The sequence below is a fragment of the Prionailurus viverrinus genome, chromosome C1, assembly GCF_022837055.1.
Source record: "Prionailurus viverrinus isolate Anna chromosome C1, UM_Priviv_1.0, whole genome shotgun sequence".
NCBI classification, from domain to species: domain Eukaryota; kingdom Metazoa; phylum Chordata; class Mammalia; order Carnivora; family Felidae; genus Prionailurus; species Prionailurus viverrinus.
In genome coordinates, this window is record NC_062568.1 from 24,724,673 (window position 1) to 24,742,356 (window position 17,684).

General features: G+C 46.4%; 1 protein-coding gene across 4 annotated transcripts in view; it reads right to left on the reverse strand.

The window, feature by feature from the left end:
• Nucleotides 1-10,708, reverse strand: part of ZDBF2 (zinc finger DBF-type containing 2) — a 56,009-nt gene extending 45,301 nt beyond the window's left edge. For 2 of the 4 annotated variants that reach the window (XM_047871702.1, XM_047871696.1), the window contains exons 1-2: nucleotides 10,124-10,708; nucleotides 4,465-4,538 (exon numbers count right to left, since the gene is read on the reverse strand). The gene's annotated coding sequence lies outside the window, so the exon portion shown is untranslated. The remainder of the gene's footprint in view (nucleotides 1-4,464; nucleotides 4,539-10,123) is intronic. The other 2 variants (XM_047871698.1, XM_047871699.1) reach the window with 2 other exon arrangements.
• Between the last annotated feature and the right edge of the window lie 6,976 nt (nucleotides 10,709-17,684).

Sequence of the window (17,684 nt, forward strand, 5' to 3'; positions counted from 1 at the left end):
CTCTCTCTCAAAAATAAACATTAAATTTTTTTTAAAGACAAGCACAATGATATATCTTCTCACATGTATCAGCATGACCACTATCAAAAGAACAAAAAAATGACAGTTGTTGCTGTGGGGAGGGAACTGAGAGGTAGGAACATTAGAGCGCTGTTAACATAAATGATAATTATGTACCCCTGGTAGAAAACAGTATAGAGACTACTCAAAATTATGAAACGAGGGAGTATCACATGAGCCAGGAATCCCACTTGTGGTATTATCCAGAACTACTAAAAGTAGAGTCTGAAAGATATTTGGTCCCCCCTGTTCATCGCAACACTGTTCACAATTGCCAAAGGATGAATCTATCCCAAATGTCAATTGCTAGATGAGTGGAAAGAGAAAATGGGGTGTAAGCATACACTGGAATACTAGGGCAGCCTTCGGGGGGTGCCTTTTCCTGTGCTACAGGGTGAGCGCACATAGAGGACATTATGCTCAGCACAGTACCCCAGGCAAAGAAAGACAAACACCGCATGTCCCACGTGGATACAGTAGAGGGCTATTGGTAAGATCGCCAGTACAAAGAATGGAGAATGGTGTCCCCGCACGGTGGTACCACAGTATGGCTTCCCACAGAGTGCCACTGTTACGGGGCAGTCCACCCAGTGACACTTGTTAGGGATGGTAATGCGGCCTTCACTCAGAAGCACTGCAGTAGGTACAGGGACCTCTACAACCGGGCTTTACAGCGGAGTGGACAGGACTCAACTCCGAATATAGCAACACCACGTGTGCAATTGTCGCCAAGGGGCAGGATTGAGGACAGTGGATCAGGAAAAGAAATTTTAAGAGAAAACATCGAGGATAAAGAGGGTTCTGGATGAACCAGCTCTGAGGATTCTTGTGAAAGACGGGTTGAGGTGATCAGACATGAGTGGAAGATGGTAAGGATAATGACCCAAATGAATATCCATCCACGTGATCAGAAGTGAACGGTCAAGATTCTGGGGAAACAGACTTAGCAAGGTGAGAGTTAATACTCCATTTGAATAGGAAGTGCACAGAGACTCTATGAGAAAGTTCACGTGCCTGACCCAGATGGTGAAACAAAGAATCCTCACCATCAAACAGCTCCCGGAAAGGCCTGGAAATGCCGAAGGCAGTTGCAGTATGGAACCAAGGTACAATGCCGCCTAAGGAACCACCAAGGGGCACAGGTGCCCTGCGATTTCCCGACTCACGGAGTCAGCACAGTTGCTGAGGTGTAAGGTGCCCCATGGTGCCAGGATGCGGTGCATCACAATAGCCCCGTTAAGGGAAAGGAGTATTTAAAGACCCTCGCTAGGACAGGAATGCAAACTAATCAGGACTTAGCATTTGTTATAAGGACCCCTCCAACTGGGAACTTACAGTGCAGGACAGATTGGGACCAACAACAAATACAGCACGAGCAGGTGGACATTTGGAGACAAGGAGCCCGTGGGACACCGCATGGAAATTACTACCAGGAACATCAGAGGAAAGGGGGGTTCTGGCTAAGCCCATCTAACAGGAGGCTTGCTGAAGACAGAAGGGGGTGACCAAATATCACCTGGGAGATGGGGAAGCGTGACGATCCTGATCGCAAACCCAGGGTGCTCAGATGCGGATATTTCAGTGAAAATATCTTAGCAGGATTTGCTCCTACTCGGATTTTACCAAGAAGTGCACAGCTGACCCAGGAGAAGCTCGAGGAACGTGAAGGTAGTTCAGAAAGAATCTTTGTTACCAAAGCCTACCCTGGTCCCGGGCCGCTCGACGCTAGGGAGAACCATCCCGCGTATGGTACCACCTCCCGAACCGCGGGGTGGCGCTGAGTAGGACGCAGTGCAGTGCTGAGGGACGGAGCCAGGTAAGGCGCTGCACGTGATGCGGGGCAGGGGCAGAGGTACAGAGCAGCAGTGCGTTCCAGAGCCACCTGTTCTGCACAGAACTCAGTAATGAAAAAAAACGTAATGACACGTGTTAAGATGGTCAGAAAAGCCTTATTCCGTTCCTTCGCAATACACAGGGCGACCTCTGCCATTGTGACTTGCAACTGGGGAGGAGACGGGCTCATCTCCAATTCGACCCCCGGCACTTCTGACTACAGAACTTGTACAAATAAATGGGTTGCGTTTAAGCCACTGTGTGTGTGTGCCAGTTTGTAACTATTAGAAAACGATTACAGTAGGGTCGCCTGGGTGGCTTAGTCCGCAAAGTGTTCAACTCTTGATCTCAGCTCAGGTCATGATCTCAGGGTCCTGAGTTCAAGTTCACCATTGGGCTCCTTGCTGGGTGAGAAGCCTACTTAATAAAAGAAAAAGTGGGGCACATGGGTAGCTCTGTGGGTTAAGCCTTGGTCGTCAGCTCCAATTCTGATCTCCCAGTTCCTGAGTTGGAGCCCCGCTTCAAGCTCACTGCTGTCAGCGCAGAGCCCACATTGGATCCTCTGTTCCCCCTTCTCTGCCCCTCCCCTGGTGTTCTCTCTCTCTTTCAAAAATAAATTTTTTTAAAAAAAAGAGGGGCACCTGGGTGGCTTGGTTGGTTAAGGTTTTGACTCGATTTGGCTCATGTTGTGGCCTCACAGTTTGTCAGTAGAGCCTGCGCTGGCAGGGTGAAGCCTATTTGGGAATATCTCCTCCCTCTCCCTCTGCCCCTCCCTGGCACGCGCTCGCTCTCGCTCTCGCTCTCTCAAAATAAATAAATAAACTTAAAATTTTTTTAAACAATAAAAAAGTAAAGAAAAAAAGAAAAACTATTATAGCAATCAATGTGAAATCAATTAGCCTATTTACTACACAAGCAATACACAAATGTGCCCTTATAATTTTAGGCAAAAGTGACTACAACAAATTTTAAAACTTCTGCAGGTCAAGGGAAACAATCAATAGATAAAGGCAACTCACAGAATGGGAGATAATAATTGCAAGTCATATGGCTCATGAAAGGTTTCCTGTCCAGCACATTTGAGGAACTTCTACTACTCAAAAAGAAGAAAACAAATAACCTGACTAAAATATAGGCAGATATTTGGATAAACATTTCCCCAAAAAGGGTATAAATATGGTTAACAAGTGTATGAAAATTTGGCCAACACCATTAATCATCAGAGAAATGCACATCAAAACACCGCGAGCCAAGCCTCACATCTATGAGGATGGCCATTATCAAAGGAATAGAAAATGAGAATTGTGCTGGGGAAATGGGCAGGTTGGAATACATGAGCCCCTGGCGTGAATGTAAATAGTGCTCCAAGATAGAAAACAGTATGGAGGTTACGCAAAAACATAAAAGGGATAATATAATATGATCCAGGAATCCCACTTGCGGTATTCATCTAAAACTAATCAAAGTACGATCTTAAAGAGAAATTTGAACCTCCATTTTCATCTCAGGATTATTCACTGCTGCCAAGTGATAGAACTAATCCACGTGTCCATCCCTAGATGAATGGACACAAAAAATGGAATGTATACATATAAGGAATACCGTGCAGCTTAAGAAACAAAAATTCTGACACATACAACTACATGAATGGACGTCAAGGACATCATGCTAAGAGAAATAAACCAGTGTCAAAAAAGAAAATATGGGGGCGCCTGGGTGGCTCAGTCAGTTGGGCGGCCGACTTCGGCTCGGGGCATGATCTCGCGGTCCGTGAGTTCGAGCCCCGCGTCGGGCTCTGTGCTGACAGCTCAGAGCCTGGAGCCTGTTTCAGATTCTGTGTGTGTGTGTCTCTCTCTCTCTCTGACCCTCCATGCTCTGTCTTTCTCTGTCTCAAAAATAAATAAACGTTAAAAAAATGTAAAAAAAAAAAGAAAATATGATCTGTATTGTATAATGCCACTAATTTAAGTATCTAACATAGACAGAAGTTTTGGAAACAATGGTAGAATGGCAGTTACCAAAGGCTAGGGAAGGAGAGAAGACATATCACTGTATTGATTATGGGGTTTCAAAAATGCAAGATACAACACTGAGGAACCTTTTCAACACGAAATAATTTTCCTTAACACGAAATGCACTTAAAAATGTTCAGATGAGGGCACGTGGGTGGCTGAGTTGGCACAGGTCATGATATTGCAGTTTGTGAGTTCAACCCCACATCGGACTCTGTGCTGACATCTCAGAGCCTGGTGCCTGCCTCAGATTCTGTGTATCCCTCTCTCTCTCTCTCTGCCCCTCCCTGCTCGAGTTCTGCCTCTAAAAAAAATAAAGCGTTAAAAAAAATTGTTAAGATGACAGTTAACAAAAATTAAGTATTTTTTCACAAAAAAAAAATCCTCAAAAAGGCATAAATGTCAAGGGGGGAAAGGAAATCATAAGGTCTGTCTCTTGGGCTCTCAGCTATGGCTCACAGTCTAGGGGAAGCAGCAATTTCCATGTAGCACAATATGGCAAACATTTAAGACTGACTGAGAGATCCTCCCCCAAAGATGCCAGAATAGAGTCTCTTACCTTCCCACACTGGGTGCCTCCTCGGTGCGGTGCGTGATGGGCTAGATGTCAATCTGGAATCGTATTGCGTTCTTCTTGGGGCACAGTCGTATGAAGACAGAAAATATTACCAGGAGAAAAACAGAAAACTTGACAAATCTCTGGAAATCGTACCTCAACTCCAGAACAACCAACAGGTGCGGCAAGTAAACCAAAGGGAAGACAAATTATCTTGACACATCAGAAATAAAAATACCTCATAACAAAGTTTATGAGATGCAGTAAAAGCAGTTCCCAGAAGACATTTGTTAAATTTTTAAGTCTATTTATTTATTTTGAGAGTGACAGAGATAGCACAAGTGGGGGAGGAGCAGAGACAGAGGGAGAGACAGAAGTCTAAGCAGGCTCTGCGCTGCCAGCACAGAGCCCAACGTGGGGCTGGAACCCACGAACCGGGGACCCATGACCTGAGCCAAAACCAAGAGTCACACCCTGAAACGACTGACCCACCCAGGTGCCCCGATATTTGTACTGAAAAGTACTAAATAAACAACAAAGAAAGATCGCAACTAACAACCTACATGTAACCTCAGAAACAAATAACGTGACAATCTAGTGAAATTAGCAGTAGGAAGGAAGTAATGTGGGTGGAGCAGATATCTAGAAACTATAGATGAAGAACAATGGGAAGAACAACGACATAAGAGTTCCCTTCCTAAGAAAATGAACAAAATTGACAAGTTTTAGTTAAACTAACCAAGAAAAAGGAGGGAGGACCCCAATTAATAAAATCTAAACGAAAGAGGAGACGTTTCGACGCCTACCATGGAAACGCAAAGCACCAGAAGAGACGACTACGACAATTACCTGCCAGCGAAGGAAAGAGCCTGGCAGAAGCAGTTAAAGCCTAAGTGTGTGCCTCTCCTTTACATCGCTTTGCCCGCTGCTTCTCCAGAAATCCCCCCTACTGGCTACACCCGCAGTGCCCTCTGCCCTCTGCCTGCTGACCCCAGGCTGCCACCCTCCCGGCCCCACCGGCCCTGCCGCGGCTCCTGTTTGGGGGAGAAGGAGCAAATACGAGCTTCTTCCTTCAGGGCCATCATTTCCCTGTCGGTATCCCACTGTTTCCGCTCAGAACAGTCCGCAGGCCACGTATGGAGGCCCACGGGCTGCCAGCATCGAGGATCACCCCGCAGAGTCCAGGATGCACAGCCTGGGACTGACCCTGCTCACCAACCCCACAGCGGCGGCCAGGGCCTGGAGGGAAACGCTGCTGGTGGCGCACTTGCTCTTGATGGCTGCCGCGCGGTGTCGCCTTTGATCGGGGTGGCTAAGATCCTCCAACTAAACTGGAGGGAGCTCCAAGAAGGGAGTCCTCCCAAGCTGCCCCCAGGAGTGCTGTGAGGAGGGCAAACCCGCAGAGCCCCGCAGGGGACCCAGATGAGGCCCAAACACGCCGTGTGCTATGGCGCCAGGTGCCACCTAGGAGCGCCTCTGGGGCTGAGGAGCAGGGTCGTGGTGCCATCAGGCTGCACGGTGTGACCTACCAGGAGCCACCGCGGAGGCAGAATACTCCGTGACTCTTGCTAGGATCGTGAGATGGACATTGCTGGGATCATAGCAATAGATACAGGGACCCTCCGCCTGCAACCTCACTTGGTGGTGGGTGGAGACAGCCCTTCCCTCCAAACACAGTGCAGCAAGGGGGAAATATGCCTACAGAGCAGAGCCCTGGCAATGATGGAAAAGTGCTTAAGAGGAAAACAAGGGGATTCTGGTTAGAACAGGTCAGAACAGGATTCTTGCTAAACACAGGACACCTGCTACCCAGCATATTTCAGGAACTTTTACAACTTAGCAAGATCACGACGACATACGGATCCATTAAAATATGGGCACTCTCTCTCTCTCTCTGCCTCTCCCCGGCTCACACTCTGTCTCTGTCTCTGTCTCTGTCTCTGTCTCTCTCTCTCTCTCTCAAAAATAAATAAACGTTAAAAAAATTAAAAGAAAAAAACGCCTGGGTGGCTCAATCGGTTAGGCGTCCGACTTCAGCTCCGGTCATGATCTCAGGGTTCCTAGGTTCGAGCACCGCATTGGAGCTGTCAGCACAGAGCCTGGATCGGCTTTAGATCCTGTGGCTCCCTATTTCTCTCCCTCTCCCCAGATCACACTCTGTCTCTCTCTCTCTCTCTCTCTCTCTCTCTCTCTCAAAAATACTTAAACATTTTTTAAAATTTAAAAAAATAAAATATGGGTAGTAGATTCAACAGATATTTCCCCAAGAAGGTATACAAATTACCAACAAGCATATGAAAAGATGCCCAGCATCGCTACTCTTAAGGGAAATGCATATCAAAACCACAATGATCTGTTAACTCACACGTCAGCATGACCACTAACAAAGGTACAAAAAAATGACAATTGAGGGGGGGGTGCAGAAACGAGAGCTAGGAACACAAGAGCACTATTGGTATGAGTGTTAATCATGTACCCATGACAGAAAATAGTAGAGAGTTTGCTCAAAATTATAAAAGGAGGGAAGATCACATGACCCAAGAATCCCACCTGTGGTATTAGCCACAACTACTAAAACTAGTGTCTGAAACATTATTAGACCCCTGTGTTCATCATAACATTGTTCACAACCGCCTAGAGATGGATCTATCCCAAATGTCAGTCGCTAGATGAATGGAGAGAGGAAATGGGGTATAAGCATACACTGGAATACTAGGGCAGCCTTCGGGGGGGGGGGTGCCTTTTCCCGTGCTACAGTGTGAGCACACATAGAAGACATGTTGCTCAGCACAGTACCCAAGGCACAAGAAAGACAAATACTGCATGTCCCACGGGGATACAGTATAGCGGTATTGGTAGAATCGCCAGTACAAAGAATGGAGAATGGTGCCCCGGTAGGGTGATGCCGCGGTGTGGTTTCCCACAGAGTGCCACGGTTACAGGGAAAATACACTAATGACACTTCTTAGGGATTGTAATGTGGTCTTCAGGTACAGGGACTTCTGCAATTGGGCTTTACACAGGGGTGGGGGGTGGACAGGACTCAACTCTGAGTATGGCAACACCACGTGTGCAATTGTAGCCAAGGAGCAGGATGGAGGACAGTGCATTGATCAAAAATTCCTAAGAGCTAATATCAAGGATAAAGAAGGTTCTGCATAAACCAGCTCTGAGGATTCTTGACGAAGACATGTCCAGGTGATCAGACCTGAATGGGAGATGGTAACAATGATGAACCCGATGAGATATCCATGCAAGTGATCAGAAGAGGAGGGTGCAGGTCCTGGGGAAACAGATCTATCAAGGTGGGAGTTACAACTCCATTTGACGAGGAAGTGCACAGAACGTCTAAGAGAAAGGTCATGTGCCTGACCTGGGTGGTGAAACAAAGAATCCGCGTCACCACGCAGTGCCTGGAAAGGCCTGGAAGTGCCCAGGTACAGCTACATCTGGCACCAGGGACGGTACTAAGGTACGGTACCGAGGTACGATGCCGCCTACGGAACCACCGAGGGGCGCGGGTGCTGCAAGGCATCGGAAGCTGCTCGCTCTCTGACTCAGCACAGTTGCTGAGGTGTGTTGTCGCCTAAGGCAGCGGGATGTAGTGCATCACAATAGCCCTGTTAAGGGAAAGGAGTATTTAAAGACCCTCGCTAGGACAGGAATGCAAACTAATCAGGACTTAGCATTTGTTATAAGGACCCCTCCAACTGGGAACTTACAGTGCAGGACAGATTGGGACCAACAACAAATACAGCACGAGCAGGTGGACATTTGGAGACAAGGAGCCCGTGGGACACCGCATGGAAATTACTACCAGGAACATCAGAGGAAAGGGGGGTTCTGGCTAAGCCCATCTAACAGGAGGCTTGCTGAAGACAGAAGGGGATGACCAAATATCACCTGGGAGATGGGGAAGCGTGACGATCCTGATCATCCTGATCGCAAACCCAGGGTGCTCAGATGCAGATATTTCAGTGAAAATATCTTAGCAGGATTTGCTCCTACTCGGATTTTACCAAGAAGTGCACAGCTGACCCAGGAGAAGCTCGAGGAACGTGAAGGTAGTTCGGAAAGAATCTTTGTTACCAAAGCCTACCCTGGTCCCGGGCCGCTCGACGCTAGGGAGAACCATCCCGCGTATGGTACCACCTCCCGAACCGCGGGGTGGCGCTGAGTAGGACGCAGTGCAGTGCTGAGGGACGGAGCCAGGTAAGGCGCTGCACGTGACGCGGGGCAGGGGCAGAGGTACAGAGCAGCAGTGCGTTCCAGAGCCACCTGTCCTGCACAGAACTCAGTAATGAAAAAAAATACATAATGACACGTGTTAAGATGGTCAGAAAAGCCTTATTCCGTTCCTTCGCAATACACAGGGCGACCTCTGCCATTGTGATTTGAAACTGGGGAGGAGACGGGCTCATCTCCAAATTGACCCCCGGCCAGTTCTGACTACAGAAGTTGTACAAATAAATGGGTTGCGTTTAAGCCACTGTGTGTGTGTGTGCCAGTTTGTAACTATTAGAGAACTATTACAGTAGGGTCGCCTGGATGGCTTAGTCCGCTAAGTGTTCAACTCTTGACATCAGCTTAGGTCATGCCCTCGGGGTCCTGAGTTCAAGTTCAGCATTGGGTTCTGTGCTGGGCATGAAGCCTACTTAAAAAAAAAGAAATGAGAGGCACCTGGGTGGCTCAATGGGTTGAGTCTCCAACTTTGGCTCACCTCATGATCTTCTGATTCTTGAGTTCGAGTCCCACATCAGGCTCTGTGGTGTCAGTGCAGCACCCACATCAGATCCTCTGTTCCCCTCTCTCTGCTCCTTTCTTGTGTGTGTTCTCTATCTCTGTCTCTGTCTTTATGTCTGTCTCTCTCTCAAAAATAAACACTTTTAAAAAGCGGGGGGCAACTTGGAGGCTCAATTGGTCAAGCGTGTGATTTTGTCTCAGATCATGATCTCATGATCATGAGTTCATGAGTTCATGAGTTCAAGCCTTGCATTGGGCCCTGCACTGACAATGAAGAACCTGCTTGGGATTCTCTCTCCCTCTCTCTCTATCTCAGCCCTATCCCACTTGTATGCATGTGTGCCTTTTCTCTCTCTCAAAAATACATAAATAAATAACTTAAAAAAAAAAAAAGAAACAAAAACCTTGACCAGTACAACTGCATGAATAACCTCAAGGACATCATGCTAAGAGATATAAGCCAGTGTCAAAAAAGAAAATGTGGTCTGTATTGTATGATGCCATTCGTTTGAAGAATGTGAAGCAGACAAATGTCCTGGATATGACAGTGAATGGCAGTTCCCAGAGGCTGGGAAGGAGAGTGGGGATATCATTGTACTGAATATAGGGTTTCAGATGTGTAAGGTAAAAAATATTTACGCAAGTTTTCAACACAAAATGAACATCCTTAACACTAAATGTACACTTAAAATTGTTAACATGATAGCAAAAATTAAGTATTTTTTCTCAAAAAAAAAACTTAAGAAAAAGTATAAATGACACAGTTGGGGAGAAGTATTTCATAGGGTGTTTATCTTGGGCTCTCAGCTATGGCTCATAGTCTGGGGGAACCAGCAATTTCTAACTAGCACAATACCCTAAGATTGAAGACTGACTGAGAGATCCTCCCCCAAAGATGCCAGAATAGAGTGTCTCTTACCTTCCCACACTGAGTGCCTCCTCGGTGCGTGATAGGCTAGATGTCAATCTGGAATCATATCGTGTTCTTCTTGGGGTACAGTCGTATGAAGACAGAAAATATTACCAGGAGAAAAACAGAAAAGTTGACAAACCTCTGGAAATCGTACCTCAACTCCAGAACAACCAACGGGTGTCGCAAGGAAACCAAAGGGAAGACAAATTATCTTGACACAATCAGAAATGAAAATACATCATAACAAAGTTCATGAGATGCAGCAAAGCAGTTCTCAGAAGTCGTTTGTACCTAAAAGTACTATATTAACAACACAGAAATAACTCAACTAACAACCTACCTGTAACCTCAGGGACGAATAGCGCAAACAGCCTACTAAAATCAGCAGTAGGAAGGAAACATTGTGGATAGAACAGATCTAGGAACTATAGATAGAAGAACAATAGGAAGAGCAAGGAAATAAGAGTTCCCTTTTTTTTTTAATGTTTACTTATTTTTGACACAGTGCAAGCGGAGAAAGGGACAGAGGGAAGGAGACACAAAATCTAAAGCGGGCTCTGCACTGACAGGCTGACAGCACCGAGGCCTATGTGGGGCTCGAACTCACGAGCCTCAAGACCTGAGCCAATGTTGGACACTCAACTAACGGAGTCACCCAGGTGTCCCAAGGGTTCCCTATTTAAAAAGATAAACAAAATTGACAAGTTTTAGTTAAACTAACCAAGACAAAGGAGGGAGGACCCCAATTAATAAAATCTAAACGAAAGAGGAGACGTTTCGACGCCTACCATGGAAACGCAAAGCACCAGAAGAGACGACTACGACAATTACCTGCCAGCGAAGGAAAGAGCCTGGCAGAAGCAGTTAAAGCCTAAGTGTGTGCCTCTCCTTTACGTCGCTTTGCCCGCTGCTTCTCCAGAAATCCCCCCTACTGGCTGCACCCGCAGTGCCCTCTGCCCTCTGCCCTCTGCCTGCTGACCCCAGGCTGCTTCCTTCCCGGCCCTGCCGGCCCTGCCGCGGATCCTGTTTGGGCGACTAGGAGCAAATAGGAGCTTCTTCCTTCAGGGCCATCATTTCCCTGTCGGTATCCCACTGTTTCCGCTCAGAACAGTCCGCAGGCCACATATGCAGGCCCATGGGCTGCCGGCATCGAGGATCACCCCACACAGCCCAGGACACGCAGCCTGGGACTGGTCCTGCTCACCAACGCAACCCCAGGGCGGCGGTCACGGCCTGGAGGGAAACGCTGCTGGTGGCGCACTTGCACTTGATGGCTGCCCCGCGGTGTCGTCTTCGAGCGGGGTGGCCACGATCCCCCAGACTAAAATGGGGGGAGCTCCAAAAGGGGAGTCCTCGCAAGCTGCCCCCAGGAGGGCTGTGAAGAGCCTGGCCTTGCACAGCCCCGCTAGGGACCCATCAGGGCCGAAACATGCCATGTGTCGTGGCACAAAGTGCCCAGATAGTGATGGAAAATTACTAAGAGGTATTTACTAAGAAGAAACTAAGGGCTAAAGCAACAAAGCAGGTTTCTAGACAAACACAGGACATGGTGATCAGATTTGGAAAGCAGGGGTTCGGCTCAAAGCTTTCCTAGCAGGGTTCATGTTAAAAGTTCATTTTTCTAGGACCTGCACAAATGAGCCTAGGAGAAAGTTCCAGAAACTGTCTAATATACAGCAAATGAAAAAACGTTGTCACAGAGGAGGTCAAGGTACGGTGCGCAGTACAAAGCATTGAGGTGCTAGGCATTGCTCCCCAAGGAGGACACCACCTAAAGTGGGGTGCATGGTCCCCCCTAGTGCTGCATACAATGCACAGGTTGGTACCACGTGTAGAGAGGTGGTTCAGTGTGACACACACAGATCCACCTTACGGAAAACAAATGTTCACCCACACTCATTCAGATGGTGAGATAGGCTTTATTAAGGACCTCAACGATAGGTATAGGGACCTCTGCCATCAGGGTTCATGATGGGGGAGAGACTGGCTCAGCTCCAAATACAGCCTCAGCAATCCTTACTACCGAACTTGGACTATTTAATGAGTTTAGTTTAGCTGCTTGTGACAATTTTTTACACAGCAATAAAAAAATTATAATAATTAATACAAAATCTATTATCTTTTTTTTAATTTTTTTTTCAACGTTTATTTATTTTTGGGACAGAGAGAGACAGAGCATGAACGGGGGAGGGGCAGAGAGAGAGGGAGACACAGAATCAGAAACAGGCTCCAGGCTCTGAGCCATCATCCCAGAGCCTGACGCGGGGCTCGAACTCACGGACCGCGAGATCGTGACCTGGCTGAAGTCGGACACTTAACCGACTGCGCCACCCAGGCGCCCCAAAAATCTATTATCTTTATTACACAAGCAATACACAAAATTATCCTTATAAAGTTTGAAAAATTTGACCTATGTGACTGTATTAATCTTTAGTACTTTTGCACTTCAATGCAAGAATCACCCACATAAAAGGCAAAAGACAGAAAGCAGACAGGGTATCTGGCTGCCTCAGTCAGTGGAAGATGTGAATCTTGATCTTGTGGTCAAGTGTTCAAGCCCATGTTGGATGCAGAGATTACTTTTAAAATGTTGGAGTGGTCAGAAAGGAGAGCATAATTACAAATCATACATCTGATAGGAAGATTGCTCTCCAGCATATTTCAGGGACTTCTACAACTCAAAAAGGTCAAAACAAATAGCCCCATTAAAATATGGGCATTGGATTCAATAGACATTTCTCCGAAGATAGTTTACCAATTGCCAGAAGCATATGAGAAAATGCCCAACATCCCTAATCAGAGAAATGCATATCAAACCCATAGTGAGGGCATCCTGGGTGGCTCAGTCTGTTGAGCACCCGATTTTGGCTCAGGTCATGATCTCATGTTTCATGAGTTCAGGCCCCATGTCAGTCTCCTTGAGATCAACATGGAGCCTGCTTTGGATCCTCTGTCCCCCTCTCTGTCTGCCCCTACCCTACTCATGCGCTCTCTCTCTCTCAGAAATTAATAAACATTAAAAACAAAAAGGACAGCCACAATGATATATTATCTCATGTATCAGCATAGCCACTATCAAAAGAACAAAAAATGACAATTGTTGGGGTGGGAGGGAATTGAGAGCTAGGAACCTTAGAGAGCTGTTGGTGTGAATGATAATTATGCACCCCTCATAGAAAACAATATAGACACTACTCAAAATTATGAAAAGAGGGAGCATCACATGATCTAGGAATCCCACTTGTGGTATTATCCAGAACTACTAAGAGTAATGTGGACCCCCATGTTTATCGCAACATTGTTCACAATCGCCTAGAGATGGATCTATCCCAAATGTCAGTCGCTAGATGAATGGAGAGAGAAAATGGGGTGTATGCATACGCTGGAATACTAGGCAGCCTTGCTGGGGGTGGGGAAGCCTTTTCCCATGTACAGGATGAGCGCACATAGAGGACATTTTGCTCAGCACAATACCCAAGGCACAAGACAGACGAATACCACATGTCCCACGTAGATATAGTATAGCGGTATTGGTAGAATCGCCAGTACAAAGAATGGAGAATGGTGCCCCGGTAGGGTGATGCCGCGGTGTGGTTTCCCACAGAGTGCCACGGTTACAGGGAAAATACACTAATGACACTTCTTAGGGATTGTAATGTGGTCTTCAGGTACAGGGACTTCTGCAATTGGGCTTTACACAGGGGTGGGGGGTGGACAGGACTCAACTCTGAGTATGGCAACACCACGTGTGCAATTGTAGCCAAGGAGCAGGATGGAGGACAGTGCATTGATCAAAAATTCCCAAGAGTAGAGGTCAAGAATACAGAAGGTTCCGCATAAACCAGCTCTGAGGATTCTTGCTAAAGCCAGGGCAAGGTGACCAGAACTGAATGGATGATGGTAAGGATGGTGACCCCAGTGGATATCCATCCATGTGATCAGAAGTGGACAGTGGAGATTCTGGGGAAACAGACTTAGCATGCTGAGAGATGTACTCTATTTGACACGGAAGTGCACAGAGAGTCCAAGAGAAAGTTCATGTGCCTGACCTAGGTGGCGAAACAAGGAATCCTCCTTACCTATCAGCGCCTAGAAAGGCCTGGAAATGCCGAAGGCAGTTGCAGTACGGTACCGAGGTACGGTACTGAGGCACGGTACCAAGATACAACGCCGCCTAAGGATCCACCAAGGGGCGCAGGTGCCGTGCGGTATCGTCTGCTGCTCACGGAATCAGTACAGTTGCTGAGACGGGAGGTCACCCATGGTGCTGGGATTCAGCGAATCTCAAGAGTCCTGCTTAAGGCAAAAGGTATTCACCCACCCTTGTTAAGATGGGAATGCAAACTTTATTCAGGACTTACCATTCGTTATAAGGACCCTTCCAACTGGGGCTTCACAGACAGACTGGGGCCAACTTCAAATACAACTTGAGCAGGTAGGTATTTGGAGACAAGGAGTCTGTGGGACAGCGCATGGAAATTACTATGAGCAACATCAGGGTAAAAGGGGGTTCTGGCTACACCCACCTCCAGGAGTCTTGCTGAAGACAAAAGGGGGTGACCAAATATCACCTGGGAGATGGGGAAGCGTGACGATCCTGATCGCAAAGCCAGGGTGCTTCCATATGGACGTTTCAGTGAAAATAACTTAACAGGATTTGCTCATACTCGGATTTTACAAAGAAGTGCACAGATGGCCCTGTTTTAGGAACCTGAATATAGTACAGTGAGGCAAAAAACCTTTGTTACTGAATAGTATCTGGGGACAGGGCTGTGGGACGGGAGGGAGAACCATCCCGCATATGGTATCACCTACGGAACCGGAACCGGGGTGTGTGCTGGGTAGGACGCAGCGCAGTGCTGAGGGACGGAGCCAGGAAGGTGCCGCACATGATGTGGGTCAGGAGCCAAGGCTCAGAGCAGCAGTGGGGTACAGTGTGTAATGTCAGGCACAGAACACAAAGGAAAAAAAAAGTATGACAGTTGTAAAGATGGTAGTTATTCAGGCATTATTCAGGTAAAGAAGGCATTATTCAGGGCCTTAACCATAGATATAGGGACTTCTGCCCCTGTGATTCATGACTAGGGGAGAGCTCTTCCCCAACTCCATGTACACCCTCCAGCAGCTGTGACTACAAGAATTGTGACTATGAACGAGTTCCTTTAACCGCTCAGATTGTGGCAACTTGATACATAGCAACAGAAAACTAATACAGTAACCAGTGTGAAATCAATTCTTATATTTATTGCAGAAAAATACAGAAATACATGGTTCTCATAAAAATTTGAAAAATTGACCTATGGCTCTACATCAAACTTTAAAATGTCTACACCTCAATGCAGAAATCCGCAGAGTAAAAGGTAACTCACAGAAAGAGACAAAACAAATGCAAATCATACACTGATTAGGGAACTTCTTCCTTTTTAAAAAATTTTTGCGAAGTTTATTTATTTTTGAGAGAGAGAGCGAGCGCAAGCAGGGGGAGGGGCATTTAGAGAGGAAGACACAGAATCCAAAGCAGGCTCCAGGCTCTGAACTGTCAGCACAGAGCCTGACATGGTGCCAGAACTCAGGAAAAGGGAGATCATGACCGGAGCCGAAGTTGGACGCTTCACCGACTGAGTCACCTAGGTGCCCTTGATTAGGGAATTTCTATCCAGCAGTTTTCCGGAACTTCTACAACTCAACAAGAATAAAACAAATATCACAATTAAATTATGGGCCCAGGATTCAATAGATAGTCCTCAAGAAAAAGGTATAAGCAGAACTAAGAAGTATATGAAAAAAATATTCCACATCACTACTCAACAGCGAAATGCATATCACAACCACAATGATACATCTTGCATGTATCAGATGGCCATTACAAAAGGAACAACAAATGACAATTGTTGTGTGGAGGTGGGGAGAGGAGATGAAGAAGTTGGAACATAAGAGGCCTTGATGTGAGAGTAAATAGTTCACCTAAATACTTTATCCATGTAAATAGAAAACAGTAGGGAATTACTCAAAAATATACAAAGAGAGAACACCACATGATCCAGGAATACCATCTGTGGTATTCATACAAAACTACTCAAAGCAGAATCTCAAAGAGATGTTTGCATGCCCTGTCTTTTCACAGCATTATTCACTGATGCCAAGTGGTAGAACCAATCCACATGCCCATCGCTAGTGAATAGACAGAAGAAGTGGGGTGTATACATACAATTGAATACTATGCAGCTTTAAGAAAATAATAAATCCTGCACATGCGACTACATGAACGGACCTCAAGGATATCATGCTAAGAGAAATAAACCGACATCAAAAAAAAAAAAAAAAAAAAGGACTGGGGGCACCTGGGTGGCTCAGTCGGTTAAGCATCCAACTTCTGCTCAGATCATGATTTCACAGGTCGTGGGTTCAAGAGTGGGGCTCTCGGCTGTCAGCGAAGAGCCTGCTTTAGATCCTAGGTCCTCCTCTCTCTGCCTCTCGCTTACTTGTGGGCTCTCTATCTCTCTCTCAAAAATAAATACACATTAAAAAAAAAAGTACTGTATGACCCCACCCATTTGAGGAATCTAAAGTATTTAAAAATCATAGTAACAAAAGTAGAATGGCAGTTATCAACATCAAAGGGAAGCAGAGAGGTGATATCAGCATATCAGTTAATGGAGCTTCAAAACTCCAAGATAAAAAAGATTTAAGGAGGGGCGCCTGGGTGGTTCAGTTGGTGAAGCTTCCAATTTTGGCTCCGGTCAACATCTCATGGTCGGTGAGTTCCAGCCCCCTGTCAGGCTCTGTGCTGACAGCTCAGAGCCTGGAGCCTGCTGTGGATTCTGTGTCTCCCACTGCTCCTCCCCTGCTCGTGCTCTGTCTCTCAAAAATATAAATAAATAAATAAATAAATAAATGGGAAAGAGGGGATTTAAGGAAATGTTCAAAACAAAATGAACATAATAGCCTATGATAACCATTAGAGAAATATATTTTTACATACAAAAAATCCTCAGTGGCTCAAATGATCCAGGTCAGGGGGAAAGGTAACTTAAAGGGTCTGTATCTTGACCTCTGAACCACGGCTCACGGTGTGGGAGAAGCAACAATTATGCAAATAGGTCACTATCCTACGATTCATGAGACCAGATATGACAGAGTTGGGGACCACCGCTCTAGGCTGCCCAGGGTCCGTGCGGTTCAAGGTCTCCAATTATAATTTGTACCCCTTGCTTACCCCATTTTCTTCCTTTTTAAACTAGTATCTACCCTAACGTGGAGCATGAACTCAGAGCCCCCATATCACGAGTCGTGTGCTCTACCCGTGGAGCCATCCATGCATCTCCTTGCTTACCTCATTTCTGCCTGAGGAAATTTCCAATAAGACTCTCACCCACAGTGTCTTCCCATCTTCCCTTCCCCCCCCCCCACAATGGCACCTGCTGATCACGCAGAATGCCGCCCCAGGGGCCCTTCTCCTCACCCCTGTCAAATGATTCTAAGAATCCTTGAGTGTCAAAAAAATTCTTTTTTCCTTTATAACAAATCATTTTTGTGTCTCAGTGTGTTCTTGTCTGCAAAAACGAGT